The sequence below is a fragment of the Rattus norvegicus genome, chromosome 5, assembly GCF_036323735.1.
Source record: "Rattus norvegicus strain BN/NHsdMcwi chromosome 5, GRCr8, whole genome shotgun sequence".
NCBI lineage: Eukaryota > Metazoa > Chordata > Mammalia > Rodentia > Muridae > Rattus > Rattus norvegicus.
In genome coordinates, this window is record NC_086023.1 from 12,608,349 (window position 1) to 12,624,172 (window position 15,824).

Here is a 15,824-nt window from a genome sequence, read left to right on the forward strand (position 1 = left end):
GATCTAGGGTAATTCAAGCATTTGGGCTAATAGCCGCTTACCAATGAGTGCATACCATGTATGTCTTTCTGTGATTGGGTTAGCTCACTCAGGATGATATTTTCCAGTTCCATCCATTTGCCTACGAATTTCATAAAGGCGCTGTTTTTGATAGCTGAGTAATATTCCATTGTGTAGATGTACCACCTTTTCTGTATCCATTCCTCTGTTGAAGGGCACCTGGGTTCTTTCCAGTTTCTGGCTATTATAAATAAGGCTGCGATGAACATAGTGGAGCACGTGTCTCTTTTATATGTTGAGGAATCTTTTGGGTATATGCCCAAGAGAGGTATAGCTGGATCCTCAGGCAGTTCAATGTCCAATTTTCTGAGGAACCTCCAGACTGATTTCCAGAATGGTTTTACCAGTCTGCAATCCCACCAACAATGGAGGAGTGTTCCTCTTTCTCAAAATCCTCGCCAGCATCTGCTGTCACCTGAGTTTTTGATCTTAGCCATTCTCACTGGTGTGAGGTGAAATCTCAGGGTTGTTTTCATTTGCATTTCCCTTATGACTAAAGATGTTGAACATTTCTTTAGGTGTTTCTCAGCCATTCAGCATTCCTCAGCTGTGAATTCTTTGTTTAGCTCTGAACCCCATTTTTTAATAGGGTTATTTGTTTCCCTGTGGTCTAACTTCTTGAGTTCTTTGTATATTTTGGATATAAGGCCTCTATCTGTTGTAGGATTGGTAAAGATCTTTTCCCAATCTGTTGGTTGCCATTTTGTCCTAACCACAGTGTCCTTTGCCTTACAGAAGCTTTGCAGTTTTATGAGATCCCATTTGTCGATTCTTGATCTTAGAGCATAAGCCATTGGTGTTTTGTTTAGGAAATTTTTTCCAGTGCCCTTGTGTTCCAGATGCTTCCCTAGTTTTTCTTCTATTAGTTTGAATGTGTCTGATTTGATGTGGAGTTCCTTGATCCACTTGGACTTAAGCTTTGTACAGGGTGATAAGTATGGATCGATCTGCATTCTTCTACATGTTGCCCTCCAGTTGAACCAGCACCATTTGCTGAAAATGCTATCTTTTTTCCATTGGATGGTTTTGGCTCCTTTGTCAAAAATCAAGTGACCATAGGTGTGTGGGTTCATTTCTAGGTCTTCAATTCTATTCCACTGGTCTATCTGTCTGTCTCTGTACCAATACCATGCAGTTTTTTTTTTAATTAACTTGAGTATTTCTTATATACATTTCGAGTGTTATTCCCTTTCCCGGTATCCGGGCAAACATCCCCCTCCCCCCCTCCCCTTCCTTATGGGTGTTCCCCTCCCAACCCTCCCCCCATTGCCGCCCTCCCCCCACCAGTCTAGTTCACTGGGGGTTCAGTCTTAGCAGGACCCAGGGCTTCTCCTTCCACTGGTGCTCTTACTAGGATATTCATTGCTACCTATGAGGTCAGAGTCCAGGGTCAGTCCATGTATAGTCTTTAGGTAGTGGCTTAGTCCCTGGAAGCTCTGGTTGCTTGGCATTGTTGTACATATGGGGTCTTGAGCCCCGTCAAGATCTTCCAGTTCTTTCTCTGATTCCTTCAACGGGGGACCTATTCTCAGTTCAGTGGTTTGCTGCTGGCAATCGCCTCTGTATTTGCTGTATTCTGGCTGTGTCTCTCAGGAGCGATCTACATCCGGCTCCTGTCGGTCTGCACTTCTTTGCTTCATCCATCTTGTCTAATTGGGTGGCTGTATATGTATGGGCCACATGTGGGGCAGGCTCTGAATGGGTGTTCCTTCAGTCTCTGTTTTAATCTTTGCCTCTCTCTTCCCTGCCAAGGGTATTCTTGCTCCCCTTTTAAAGAAGGAGTGAAGCATTCACATTTTGATCATCCGTCTTGAGTTTCATTTGTTCTAGGTATCTAGGGTAATTCAAGCATTTGGGCTAATAGCCACTTATCAATGAGTGCATACCATGTATGTCTTTCTGTGATTGGGTTAGCTCACTCAGGATGATATTTTCCAGTTCCATCAATTTGCCTACGAATTTCATAAAGGCGTTGTTTTTGATAGCTGAGTAATATTCCATGGTGTAGATGTACCACATTTTCTGTATCAATTCCTCTGTTGAAGGGCATCTGGGTTCTTTCCAGCTTCTGGCTATTATAAATAGGGCTGCAATGAACATAGTGGAGCACGTGTCTTTTTTATATGTTGGGGCATCTTTTGGGTATATGCCCAAGAGAGGTATAGCTGGATCCTCAGGCAGTTCTATGTCCAATTTTCTGAGGAACCTCCAGACTGATTTCCAGAATGGTTGTACCAGTTTGCAATCCCACCAACAATGGAGGAGTGTTCCTCTTTCGCCACATCCTCGCCAGCATCTGTTATCCCCTGAGTTTTTGATCATAGCCATTCTCACTGGTGTGAGGTGAAATCTCAGGGTTGTTTTCATTTGCATTTCCCTTATGACTAAAGATGTTGAAAATTTCTTTAGGTGTTTCTCAACCATTTGGCATTCCTCAGCTGTGAATTCTTTGTTTAGCTCTGAACCCCAATTTTTAATAGGGTTATTTGTTTCCCTGCGGTCTAACTTCTTGAGATCTTTGTATATTTTGGATATAAGGCCTCTCTCTGTTGTAGGATTGGTAAAGATCTTTTCCCAATCTGTTGCTTGCCTTTTTGTCCTAACCACAGTGTCCTTTGCCTTACAGAAGCTTTGCAGTTTTATGAGATCCCATTTGTCGATTCTTGATCTTAGAGCGTAAGCCATTGGTGTTTTGTTTAGGAAATTTTTTCCAGTGCCCATGTGTTCCAGATGCTTCCCTAGTTTTTCTTCTATTAGTTTGAGTGTGTCTGGTTTGATGTGGAGGTCCTTGACCCACTTGGACTTAAGCTTTGTACAGGGTGATAAGCATGGATCGATCTTCATTCTTCTACATGTTGACCTCCAGTTGAACCAGTACCATTTGCTGAAAATGCTATCTTTTTTCCATTGGATGGTTTTGGCTCCTTTGTCAAAAATCAAGTGACCATAGGTGTGTGGGTTCATTTCTGGGTCTTCAATTCGATTCCATTGGTCTATCTGTCTGTCTCTGTACCAATACCATGCAGTTTTTATCACTATTGCTCTGTAATACTGCTTGAGTTCAGGGATAGTGATTCCCCCTGAAGTCCTCTTATTGTTGAGGATAGCTTTAGCTATCCTGGGTTTTTTGTTATTCCAGATGAATTTGCAAATTGTTCTGTCTAACTCTTTGAAGAATTGGATTGGTATTTTGATGGGGATTGCATTGAATCTGTAGATTGCTTTTGGTAAAATGGCCATTTTTACTAAATTAATCCTGCCAATCCATGAGCATGGGAGATCTTTCCATCTTCTGAGGTCTTCTTCAATTTCTGTCCTCAATGTCTTGAAGTTCTTATTGTACAGATCTTTTACTTGCTTGGTTAAAGTCACACCGAGGTACTTTATATTATTTGGGTCTATAATGAAGGGTGTCGTTTCCCTAATTTCTTTCTCGGCTTGTTTCTCTTTTCTATAGAGGAAGGCAACTGATTTATTTGAGTTAATTTTATACCCAGCCACTTTGCTGTAGTTGTTTATCAGCTTTAGTAGTTCTCTGGTGGAACTTTTGGGATCACTTAAATATACTATCATGTCATCTGCAAATAGTGATATTTTGACCTCTTCTTTTCCGATCTGTATCCCCTTGATCTCCTTTTGTTGTCTGATTGCTCTGGCTAGAACTTCAAGAACTATATTGAATAAGTAGGGAGAGAGTGGGCAGCCTTGTCTAGTCCCTGATTTTAGTGGGATTGCTTCAAGTTTCTCTCCATTTAGTTTAATGTTAGCAACTGGTTTGCTGTATATGGCTTTTACTATGTTTAGGTGTGGGCCTTGAATTCCTATTCTTTCCAGGACTTGTATCATGAAGGGGTTTTGAATTTTGTCAAATGCTTTCTCAGCATCTAATGAAATGATCATGTGGTTCTGTTCTTTCAGTTTGTTTATATGATGGATCACGTTGATGGTTTTCCGTATATTAAACCATCCCTGCATGCCTGGGATGAAGCCTACTTGATCATGGTGGATGATTGTTTTGATGTGCTCTTGGATTCGGTTTGCCAGAATTTTATTGAGTATTTTTGCGTCGATATTCATAAGGGAAATTGGTCTGAAGTTCTCTTCTTTGTTGTGTCTTTGTGTGGTTTAGGTATGAGAGTAATTGTGGCTTCGTAGAAGGAATTCGGTAGTGCTCCATCTGTTTCAATTTTGTGGAATAGTTTGGATAATATTGGTATGAGGTCTTCTATGAAGGTTTGATAGAATTCTGCACTAAACCCGTCTGGACCTGGGCTCTTTTTGGTTGGGAGTCCTTTAATGACTGCTTCTATTTCCTTAGGAGTTATGGGGTTGTTTAACTGGATTAACTGTTCCTGATTTAACTTCGATACCTGGTATCTGTCTAGGAAATTGTCCATTTCCTGAAGATTTTCAAGTTTTGTTGAATATAGGTTTTTATAGTAAGATCTGATGATTTTTTTAATTTCCTCTGAATCTGTAGTTATGTCTCCCTTTTCATTTCTGATTTTGTTAATTTGGACGCACTCTCTGTGTCCTCTCGTTAGTCTGGCTAAGGGTTTATCTATCTTGTTGATTTTCTCAAAGAACCAACTTTTGGTTCTGTTGATTCTTTCTATGGTCCTTTTTGTTTCTACTTGGTTGATTTCAGCTCTGAGTTTGATTATTTCCTGCCTTCTACTCCTCCTGGGTGTATTTGCTTCTTTTTGTTCTAGAGCTTTTAGGTGTGCTGTCAAGCTGCTGACATATGCTCTTTCCTGTTTCTTTCTGCAGGCACTCAGCGCTATGAGTTTTCCTCTTAGCACAGCTTTCATTGTGTCCCATAAGTGTGGGTATGTTGTACCTTCATTTTTATTAAATTCTAAAAAGTTTTTAATTTCTTTATTTATTTCTTCCTTGACCAGGTTATCATTGGGTAGAGCATTGTTCAATTTCCACGTATATGTGGGCATTCTTCCCTTATTGTTATTGAAGACCAGTTTTAGACCGTGGTGGTCCGATAGCACGCATGGGATTATTTCTATCTTTCTGTACCTGTTGAGGCCCGTTTTTTGACCAATTATATGGTCAATTTTGGAGAAAGTACCATGAGGAGCTGAGAAGAAGGTATATCCTTTTGCTTTAGGATAGAATGTTCTATAAATATCCGTTAAGTCCATTTGGCTCATGACTTCTCTTAGTCTGTCGACATCACTGTTTAATTTCTGTTTCCATGATCAGTCCATTGATGAGAGTGGGGTGTTGAAATCTCCCACTATTATTATGTGAGGTGCAATGTGTATTTTGAGCTTTAGTAAGGTTTCTTTTATGTATGTAGGTGCCCTTGTATTTGGGGCATAGATATTTAGGATTGAGAGTTCATCTTGGTGGATTTTTCCTTTGATGAATATGAAGTGTCCTTCCTTATCTTTTTTGATGACTTTTAGTTGGAAATTGATTTTATTTGATATTAGAATGGCTACTCCAGCTTGCTCCTTCTGACCATTTGCTTGGAAAGTTGTTTTCCGGCCTTTTACTCGGAGGTAGGGTCTGTCTTTGTCTCTGAGGTGTGTTTCCTGTAGGCAGCAGAATGCAGGGTCCTCGTTGCGTATCCAGTTTGTTAATCTATGTCTTTTTATTGGGGAGCTGAGGCCATTGATATTGAGAGATATTAAGGAATAGTGATTATTGCTTCCCGTTATATTCATATTTGGATGTGAGGTTATGTTTGTGTGCTTTCATTCTCTTTGTTTTGTTGCCAAGACGATTAGTTTCTTGCTTCTTCTAGGGTATAGCTTGCCTCCTTATGTTGGGCTTTACCATTTATTATCCTTTGTAGTGCTGGATTTGTAGAAAGATGTTGTGTAAATTTGGTTTTGTCATGGAATATCTTGGTTTCTCCATCTATGTTAATTGAGAGTTTTGCTGGATACAGTAACCTGGGCTGGCATTTGTGTTCTCTTAGGGTCTGTATGACATCAGTCCAGGATCTTCTGGTCTTCATAGTTTCTGGCGAGAAGTCTGGTGTGATTCTGATAGGTCTGCCTTTATATGTTACTTGACCTTTTTCCCTTACTGCTTTTAATATTCTTTCTTTATTTTGTGCGTTTGGTGTTTTGACAATTATGTGACGGGAGGTGTTTCTTTTCTGGTCCAATCTATTTGGAGTTCTGTAGGCTTCTTGTATGTCTATGGGTATCTCTTTTTTTAGGTTAGGGAAGTTTTCTTCTATGATTTTGTTGAAGATATTTACTGGTCCTTTGAGCTGGGAGTCTTCACTCTCTTCTATACCTATTATCCTTAGGTTTGATCTTCTCATTGAGTCCTGGATTTCCTGTATGTTTTGGACCAGTAGCTTTTTCCGCTTTACATTATCTTTGACAGTTGAGTCAATGATTTCTATGGAATCATCTTCTCCTGAGATTCTCTCTTCCATCTCTTGTATTCTGTTGGTGAAGCTTGTATCTACAGCTCCTTGTCTCTTCTTTTGGTTTTCTATATCCAGGGTTGTTTCCATGTATTCTTTCTTGATTGCTTCTATTTCCATTTTTAATTCCTTCAACTATTTGAGTGTGTTTTCCTGGAATTCTTTCAGGGATTTTTGTGTCTCCTCTCTATGGGCTTCTACTTGTTTATTTATGTTTTCCTGGAATTCTTTCAGGGATTTTTGTGTCTCCTCTCTATGGGCTTCTACCTGTTTATTTATGTTTTCCTGGAATTCTTTCAGGCATTTATGCGATTCCTCTCTGTAGGCTTCTACTTGTTCTCTAAGGGAGTTCTTCACGTCTTTCTTGAAGTCCTCCAGCATCATGATCAAAAATGATTTTGAAACTAGATCTTGCTTTTCTGGTGTGTTTGGATATTCCATGTTTGTTTTGATGGGAGAATTGGGCTCCGATGTTGCCACGTAGTCTTGGTTTCTGTTGCTTGGGTTCCTGCACTTGCCTCTCGCCATCAGATTATCTCTAGTGTTACTTTGTTCTGCTATTTCTGACAGTGGCTAGACTGTCCTATAAGCCTGTGTGTCAGGAGTGCTGTAGACCTGTTTTCCTCTCTTTCAGTCAGTTATGGGGACAGAGTGTTCTGCTTTCGGGCGTGTAGTTTTTCCTCTCTACAGGTCTTCAGCTGTTCCTGTGGGCCTGTGTCTTGAGTTCACCAGGCAGCTTTCTTGCAGCAGAAAAGTTGGTCTTACCTGTGGTCCTGAGGCTCAAGTTCGCTCGTGGGGTGCTGCCCAGGGGCTCTCTGCAGTGGCAGCAACCAGGAAGACCTGTGCCGCCCCTTCCGGGAGCTTCAGTGCACCAGGTTTCCAGATGGTCTTTGGCTTTTTCCTCTGGCGTCCGAGATGTATGTGCAGAGAACAGTCTCTTCTGGTTTCCCAAGCTTGTCTGCCTCTCTAAAGGTTTAGCTCTCCCTCCCACGGGATTTGGGTGCAGAGAACTGTTTATCTGGTCTGTTTCGTTCAGGTTCCGGCGGTGTCTCAGGCAGGGGTCCTGCCGCTCCTGGGCCCTCCCCCACGGGAGCCCAGAGGCCTTATACAGTTTCCTCTTGGGCCAGGGATGTGGGCAGGGGTGAGCAGTGTTGCTGAACCCCATTTTTAATAGGGTTATTTGTCTCCCTGTGGTCTAACTTCTTGAGTTCTTTGTATATTTTGGATATAAGGCCTCTATCTGTTGTAGGATTGGTAAAGATCTTTTCCCAATCTGTTGGTTGCCGTTTTGTCCTAACCACAGTGTCCTTTGCCTTACAGAAACTTTGCAGTTTTATGAGATCCCATTTGTCGATTCTTGATCTTAGAGCCTAAGCCATTGGTGTTTTTTTCAGGAATTTTTTTCCAGTGCCCACGTGTTCCAGATGCTTCCCTAGTTTTTCTTCTATTAGTTTGAGTGTATCTGGTTTGATGTGGAGGTCCTTGATCCAATTGGACTTAAGCTTTGTACAGGGTGATAAGCATGGATCGATCTGCATTCTTCTACATGTTGACCTCCAGTTGAACCAGCACCATTTGCTGAAAATGCTATCTCTTTTCCATTGAATGGTTTTGGCTCCTTTGTCAAAAATCAAGTGCCCATAGGTGTGTGGGTTCATTTCTGGGTCTTCAATTCTATTCCACTGGTCTATCTGTCTGTCTCTGTACCAATACCATGCAGGTGTTTTTTTTTTTTGTTGTTGTTTTTTTTTTTTTTTGGTTCTTTTTTTCGGAGCTGGGGACTGAACCCAGGGCCTTGCACTTCCTAGGTAATCGCTCCTAATAGGTCTCTTTTTCATGAGCACTCTATAGCCTCAGTAATAGTGTCAGGCCTTGGGGCCTCCTGTTGAGCTGGATCCCAATTTGGGCCTGTCATACTGTCATGTGACATCTAGGTTGTTTCCAGCTTCTGCCTATCACAAACATGGCTGCTATGAACATAATAAAACACATGCCCCTGTGGCCTGGTGAGGCATCTTTTGGTTATATTCCCAAGAATGGTATAGCTGAGTCTTCAGATAGATCTATTTCCAATTTTCTGGGAAATCTCCAGATTGATTTCCAGAGTGGTTGTACCAGTTTGCAATCCCTCCAGTAGTGGAGGAGTGCTCCTCTTTCTCCACATCCTCACCAACATGTGCTGTTATCTAAGGTTTTTATCTTAGCCATTCTGATCGGTGTGTAAGATGGAGTCTCACAATGGTTTTGATTTGCATTTTTCTGATCACTGAGGATTTGAGCATTTCTTTGGGTGCTTTTCAGCCTGTTGAGATTACTCTGTTGTGAGTTCTCTGTTTAGTTCTATACCACATTTTTGATTGGGTTGTTTGGTTTTTGGAGGATTAGCTTCTTGAGTTCTTTACATATTTTGGATATTATCCTCTATCAGATGTGGAGTTAGTGAAGATTTTTTTTCCCAATTTGTAGGTTGCAGATTTGTCCTTTGCCTTACAGAAGCTTTCCAGTTTCATGAGTTCCCACTTATCAATTTTTGATCTTAGAGCGTGAGCCATTGAAGTTCTGTTTAGGAAATTTTCCTTTGTGCCAATGAGTTCAAGGCTCTTTCCCATTTTCCCTTCTATTAGAGTGAATATATCTGATTTCATGTTGAAGTCCTTGATCTACTTGGATCTGAGCTCTGTGCAAGGTGACAAATATGGGTCTATTTTCATTTTTCTAAATATAGACATCAAGTTAGACCAGCACCATTTATTGAAGATGCTTTCTTTTTTCCTTTTTTTTTTTTTTTTTTTGGCTTCTTTGTCAAAGAGGAAGTGTGTGTAAGTGTGTGGGTTTATTTCTGGGTCTTCAACTGTCTATCTCTGTACCAATACCACGCAGTTTTTATCACAATTGCTCTGAGTATAGCTTGAGGTCATGGATAGTGATTCTCCCAGCAAGTCTTTTATTGTTAAGAATTGTTTTCACTATTCTGGGTTTTTCATTTTTCCAGATGAATTTGAGAATTGCTCTTTCCATGTCTTTGAAAAATTGTGTTGGGATTTTGATGGGGATTGCATTGCACCTGTAGATTGCCTTTGGTAGGGTGGCCATTTTTACTACGTTAATTTTGCTAATCCATGAGCATGAGAGATCTCTCTATTTTCTGAGATCATCGATTTCTTTCTTGAGAGACTTGGAGTTATTGTCATACAGAACTTTCACTTCTTTGGTTAGAGTTACCCCAAGACATTTTATATTATTTGTAGCTATTGTGAAGGAAGTTGTATCCCTAATTTCTTTCTCAGCCAGTTTATCATTTGTATACAGGAAGGCTTCTGATTTATTTGAGGTCATTTTAAATCCAGACACTTTGCTGAAGTTATCACTTGGAGAAATATTCTGGTAGAATTTTGGGGGTCACTTGTGTACACTATCATATCATCTGCAAATAGTGGTACCTTTACTTCTTCTTTGCCAATTTGTATCCTCTTGATCTGTTTCTGTTGTCTTATTGTTCTAGCTAGAACTTCAATTGACTATATTGACTAGATATGTGGAGAGTGAGCATCCTTGTCTTGTCCCCAATTCTAGTGGGATTACTTCAAGTATCTCTCCATTTAATTTGATATTGGCTGTTGGTTTGCAGTAAATTGCCTTTATTATGTTTAGGTATGGACCTTGAATTCTTGATCTCTTCAATAATTTAACATAAAGGGATGCTGTATGCTTTGTCAGCGTCTAAGGAGATGATTTTTTAAAATTTGAGTTTATTTATATAGTGGACTATGTTAATGTATTTTCCCATATTGAACCAACCCTGCATCCCTGGGATGAAGCCTACTTAGTGGTGAATGATGGTTTTGATGTGTTCTTTGATTCAGGAATTTTATTGAGTATTTTTGCATTGATATTCATAAGCAAAATTTGTCTAAAGTTCTCTTTTCTAGTTGTGTCCTTGTATGGTTTGGGTATTAGAATAATTGTGGCTTTATAGAACAAATTAGGTAGTATTCCTTCTGTTTATATTTTATGGAATATTTTGAGGAATATTGATATTAGGTCTTCGATGAAGGTCTGGTAGAATTCTGCACTAAAGCTGTCTGTCCCTGGGATTTTTTTTTTTTTTTTTGGTTGGGAGGTTTTAAATGACTTCTTTTATTTCCTTATGGGATTTGGGCCTTTTTAGATAGTTTTCTTACTAGCGACTTAACTTTGGTATCTGTATAGGAAACCATCCATTTCATCCAGATTTTCTGGTTTTGTGAGTATAGATTTTTGTAGTAAGATCTGATGATTTATTTTAATTTCCTCTGTTTCTGTTTTTATTTCTGATTTTGTTAATTTGGATAGTGCCTCTCGACTCAGTAGTTAGTTTGGCTAGGGGTTTATCTATCTTGTTGATTCTCTCAAAAAGACAGCTTTTGGTTCTGTTGTTTATTTGTGTCATTAGCTTTGTTTCTATTTGGTTGGTTTCCTCCCTGAATTTGACTATTTCCTACCATCCACTCCTTTTGGGTGTGTTTCCTTCTTTTTGTTCTAGAATTCTCAGATATACTGTTATGTTGCTAGTGTAAGATCTCTCTGGTTTCTTTACCAGTGCACTTAGTGCTATGAATTTTCCTCTTAGTACTACTTTTATTATGCCCCATAAGTTTGGAAATGTTGTGTCAACATTTTCATTGAATTTCAGGACGACTTTCCTTTCTTTATTTCTTCCCTGACAAAGTGTTATTGGGTAGAAAGTTGTTCAGTTTCCATGTATATGTGAGATTTCTAATGCTTTTGTTGTTATTGACTACCAGCCTTAGGCCATGGTGATTTGATAGGATGCATAAGATTATTTCAATCTTCTTGTACCAGCTGAGGGTTGTTTTGTGACCAAGTATATGGTAGATTTTGAGAAGGTACCATGAGGTGCTGAGAAGAAGGTTTATCCTTTTGTTTTAGGGTGAAATGTTCTATACTTATGGATATGGATAATGTTAAGTCCATTTGGTTCATAACCTATATTAGTTTCACTGTGTCTTCTATTTCAATGATCTGTCCATTAGTGAGAGTAGGATGCTGAATTCTTCCACTATCATTGTATAGGGTTCAATGTACATTTTGAGCTTTAGCAAAGTTTCTTTAATGAATGGGAGTGCCCTTGTATTTGGGGCATAGATGATCAGAGTTGAGATGTTCTGTTGTTGGATTTTCCCTATGATAAGTATGAAGTGTCCTTCTTTATCTCTGCTTGAAAGTCTATTTTATTAGATGTTAGGATGACAATTCCAGCTTCTTTTTTGGTACAATTTGCTTAGAAGAACTTTTTCAGCTTTTACTCTTTGTTCATCTGTTGTTTCCTGTATGCAGCAAAATGTTGGATCCTGTTTGTGTATCCAGTTTGTTGGCTTATGTCTTTTCATAGGTGAGTTGAGTCCATTAGTATTGAAAGATAATAAAGACAGATGATTGTTAGATCCTGTTATGTTTGTTTTTGTAGGTGGCATTATGTGCTTTGGCTTTGTTGTGAGATAATTAATATCCTGTCTTTTCTTTGGTGTAGGTATCCTCCTTGTGTTGGAGTTTTTGTTCTACAGTTCTCTGTAGGGCTGGATTGGTAGATACTGTTTGAATTTGGTTTGTCCTGGAATATTTTGGTTTCTCCATCTATGTTTATTGAGAGTTTTGCTGAGAGAGGTAGCCTGGGCTGGCATTTCTATTCTCTTAGAGTCTGCATGAGCTCTGACCAGGCTTTTCTGGTTTTAGCGTCTCTGTTGAGAAGTTTGGTGTAATTCCGGTAGGTCTACCTTTATATGTTACTTGTCCATTTTCCCTTGCATCTTTTAATATTCTTTCTCTCTTTTGTGCATTTAGTGTTTTAATTATTTTGTGACAGAAGTATTTTATTTTCTGGTCCCATTTATTTGGTGTTCAATAGACTTTTTATACTTTTATGGTCATCTCTTTCTTTAGGTTGGGGAAGTTTTCTTCTATGATTTTGTTGAAGATGTTTTCAGGTTCTTTGAGCTGGGAATCTTCATTCTCCTCTATTTTAATTATTCTTAAATTCAGTCCTTTCATTGTCTCTTGAATTTCCTGAATGTTTTGGATTAGGAGATTTTTGTGTTTGGAATTTTCTTTGACAGCTATGTCAATCTCTTCTACGGTACCTTCTACACCTGATATTGTCTCGTTTATCTCATGTAGTCTGTTGGTGATGCTTACAACTGTAATTCCTGACTTCTATCTTAAGTTTTCCATTTCCAGGTTTGCCTCCATTTGTGTATTCTTTATTGTTTCTACTTCCACTTTTAGGTTTTTGACTACTAAATTCAATTTCTCTGCCTTTTTTATTGTGTTTTCCTGTAATTCTTTGAGAGATTTATTTGTTTTCTTTATAAGGGTTTCTATCTGTTTACCTGTGTTTTCCTGCATTTCTTTCAGTGAGTTATTTATATCCTCCTTTAAGGACTCTATTATCTTCATGGCACAGGATTTTAGGTCAGCTTCCTGATTTCAGGTCCATGGCTTGCTGTAGTGGGAGAACTGGGTTCTGATGATGCCCATGTATATTAGCTTCTGTTCATTATGGTCTTGTGCTTGCCTCTCACCATGTGGTTATCCTTGGTGTTTGCTGCTCTGGGTGATTCTGTCTGGGGCCTGCCTCGTTTGTCCCTTGGTTGCTTCAGTCTCTTGGTAGGCCTGCGGTCCTAGCTGTAGCAGACCAACAGAGAAGGAGCAGAGAAGCAGCAGATCTCCTGGGAGGCCTTCAGACTGTTGGGTCTTCAGAGGAGTAGTCAAGCTACTGTGTGGAGCTGTTCTGAGAGTGGGGGTAGGGGGGTACAGACTATGGGTTCTGTTTCCCTGTGTACAGAACTCCAGGGAGACTTTCAGTCTGTTGGGTCAGTTGCTCTGCCATGCTGTAGAGACCCCAGCAGGTCTTCAGAATGTGGTGTCAGTTGCCCAGATGCCCTGTGTACATAAAATCTCCTGGGATGCCCTAAAGCTCTGGTGTCTTCGGTGGAATAGACAGGCTGATGATCAGCTTCTCAGTTGCCTGGTGATCTCCTGAGATTCCTTCTGGCTCTGGTGTCAGTTGGTCTGTGTGCTACTGATCTCCTGGGATATCTCAGGCTGTGGTATCTTCAGAGGAGCCTCTCACCATGCAATCTAGCAGTCTGCACTAGCAGAAAGGACCACTGAAAGGGCACGAAGTTGTTATTTTTTTTTATTATTATTAACTTGAGTATTTCTTATATACATTTCGAGTGTTATTCCCTTTCCCGGTTTCCGGGCAAACTTCCCCTCCCCCCCTCCCCTTCCTTGTGGGTGTTCCCCTCCCAAACCTCCCCCCATTGCCGCCCTCCCCCCAACAGTCTAGTTCACTGGGGGTTCAGTCTTAGCAGGACCCAGGGCTTCCCCTTCCATTGGTGCTCTTACTAGGATATTCATTGCTACCTATGAGGTCAGAGTCCAGGGTCAGTCCATGTATAGTCTTTAGGTAGTGGCTTAGTCCCTGGAAGCTCTGGTTGCTTGGCATTGTTGTACATATGTGGTCACGAGCCCCTTCAAGCTCTTCCAGTTCTTTCTCTGATTCCTTCAACGGGGGTCCTATTCTCAGTTCAGTGGTTTGCTGCTGGCATTCGCCTCTGTATTTGCTGTATTCTGGCTGTGTCTACGAAGTTGTTCTTAAATGTGTCTGGTGATCTTTACTCAGTCTTTTCTTTGTAAAGAAATTATTCAACAGGCAGATTGCAAGATCCATATGAATGGTTATAGCTCTTTTGATGATGACAGTCTCTTGGGTACAACAATGCTGAGACATGTTTGGCCAGTTTGATAGAATGCTCTTGGATGCGCATACATCTTGGTCTTTCTGAATGGCCTGGTGATGGTCAGATATCTCATTATACAGCCTTCATACTTGAAATACAGAGTCTAACATGGTTTTGATTCATATAGATATGGTTTCAGAAAAGTTGTTCTTTCCTCGTATGTCTTACATAGAAGTTATTTGTATTTGCCTGTAAATGTTGCATTCTCAGTAAATGTTTGCCTGTGCAAGGACGTAGATAAACCAGATATTTTTTAAATATGAAAACAGAAAACAATCAAACAGAAATCCCCAAGTCTTTTGAATTTTTCTAAGTGTTGCTTGATGATGATATTTTAATTACTTCTATTTGTATTGAAATGTACTTTTATCTTTAGCAAGTGGCTTTTTACTCATTTATATGCTATATGATACTTATATCTATTTTGTCAAAAAGATTTTAGTCATAATACTTCTTTGACTTTCTGAAGAACATTCCTTCTTCCCCTACCCTCTCTTTCCTTCCTCTGTTAAGTTATACAACTTCTTCGGTCCCTTGGGACCTAGCATAGTGGCCTCTTTTGTGAATGTCTCAGACTTACCAGGTGGACTCCATTGATCTCATTCTTCTGGACTAACCTAATAACAGAGGGCACTTTTCTCTAAAATGCTGATCAGTTTCCTTTCTAATAACTTGTTTTTAGGATTCTCTTACTAGTTTTTTTAATCTGATAAAAGTGAAAGATTTGCATATTTCATGAAACCCTTACTCAAACCAGGAGTTCCACACCAATAATATCCAACACTATATTTATGTGAGAGTCAAAGTGCTCAACAGGAACTTTCCATTCATATTATGGAATTGTACTTAGTTGAACGAGGGAGTGCTTGCGTGTGTGTGTGTGTGTGTGTGTGTGTGTGTGTGTGTATGTGTGTGTGTGTGTGTGATTAATTTGGAGTACTGTGTTCCCTCCACCACAGGGCTTGGGCCGCTTGTGAAGGCAGGACACAGGAAGTTGACCACATGCTGCAGATGTCAGGGTCATCACTAGGGGGCGGAAGGAGCGCAGTCTGAGCATGGGACACAGTTGGAGCTGGCTGGGGCTTGGGGGTGGGCTGTAAGGAAGCTGAAGCCCTCTGATTCTCAGGCTCTTGGGCATCCAGGCACTGCTGGAGTGCTAGGGAAAAGCTGAGAACAAAGTGAGGGTCTGCAGGGCTGGAAAAGGGGAAACTCCGGGTGACTGATCCCACAGAGATAGTCCTTGGCTTGACTGTGGTAAGCTGCATGCTTGGTGGTGAAGGAGGCTGGGAGCACAGGGAGGCTTTCTTTGGATGATTAGATAGATGATGACTCTTGTAGGTGAAAGCCTTCTCTGTGGCTCCCCACAGCAGATCCCGATAAAAAGACTCGGTTCGTGGTTTTAAGGTGTTTATTGTCATGGCAGAAAGTGGATGAGTAAAACCATACCCTACTTCTCAGAGTGGTCTGAGATTAAATACCTTTTGTAGGGAGGAGTGCTGGAAAGAAAAGGTGATTGGCTAAGCCTCCAGGCCTTTAGGTACATCATTATAACGGAGATC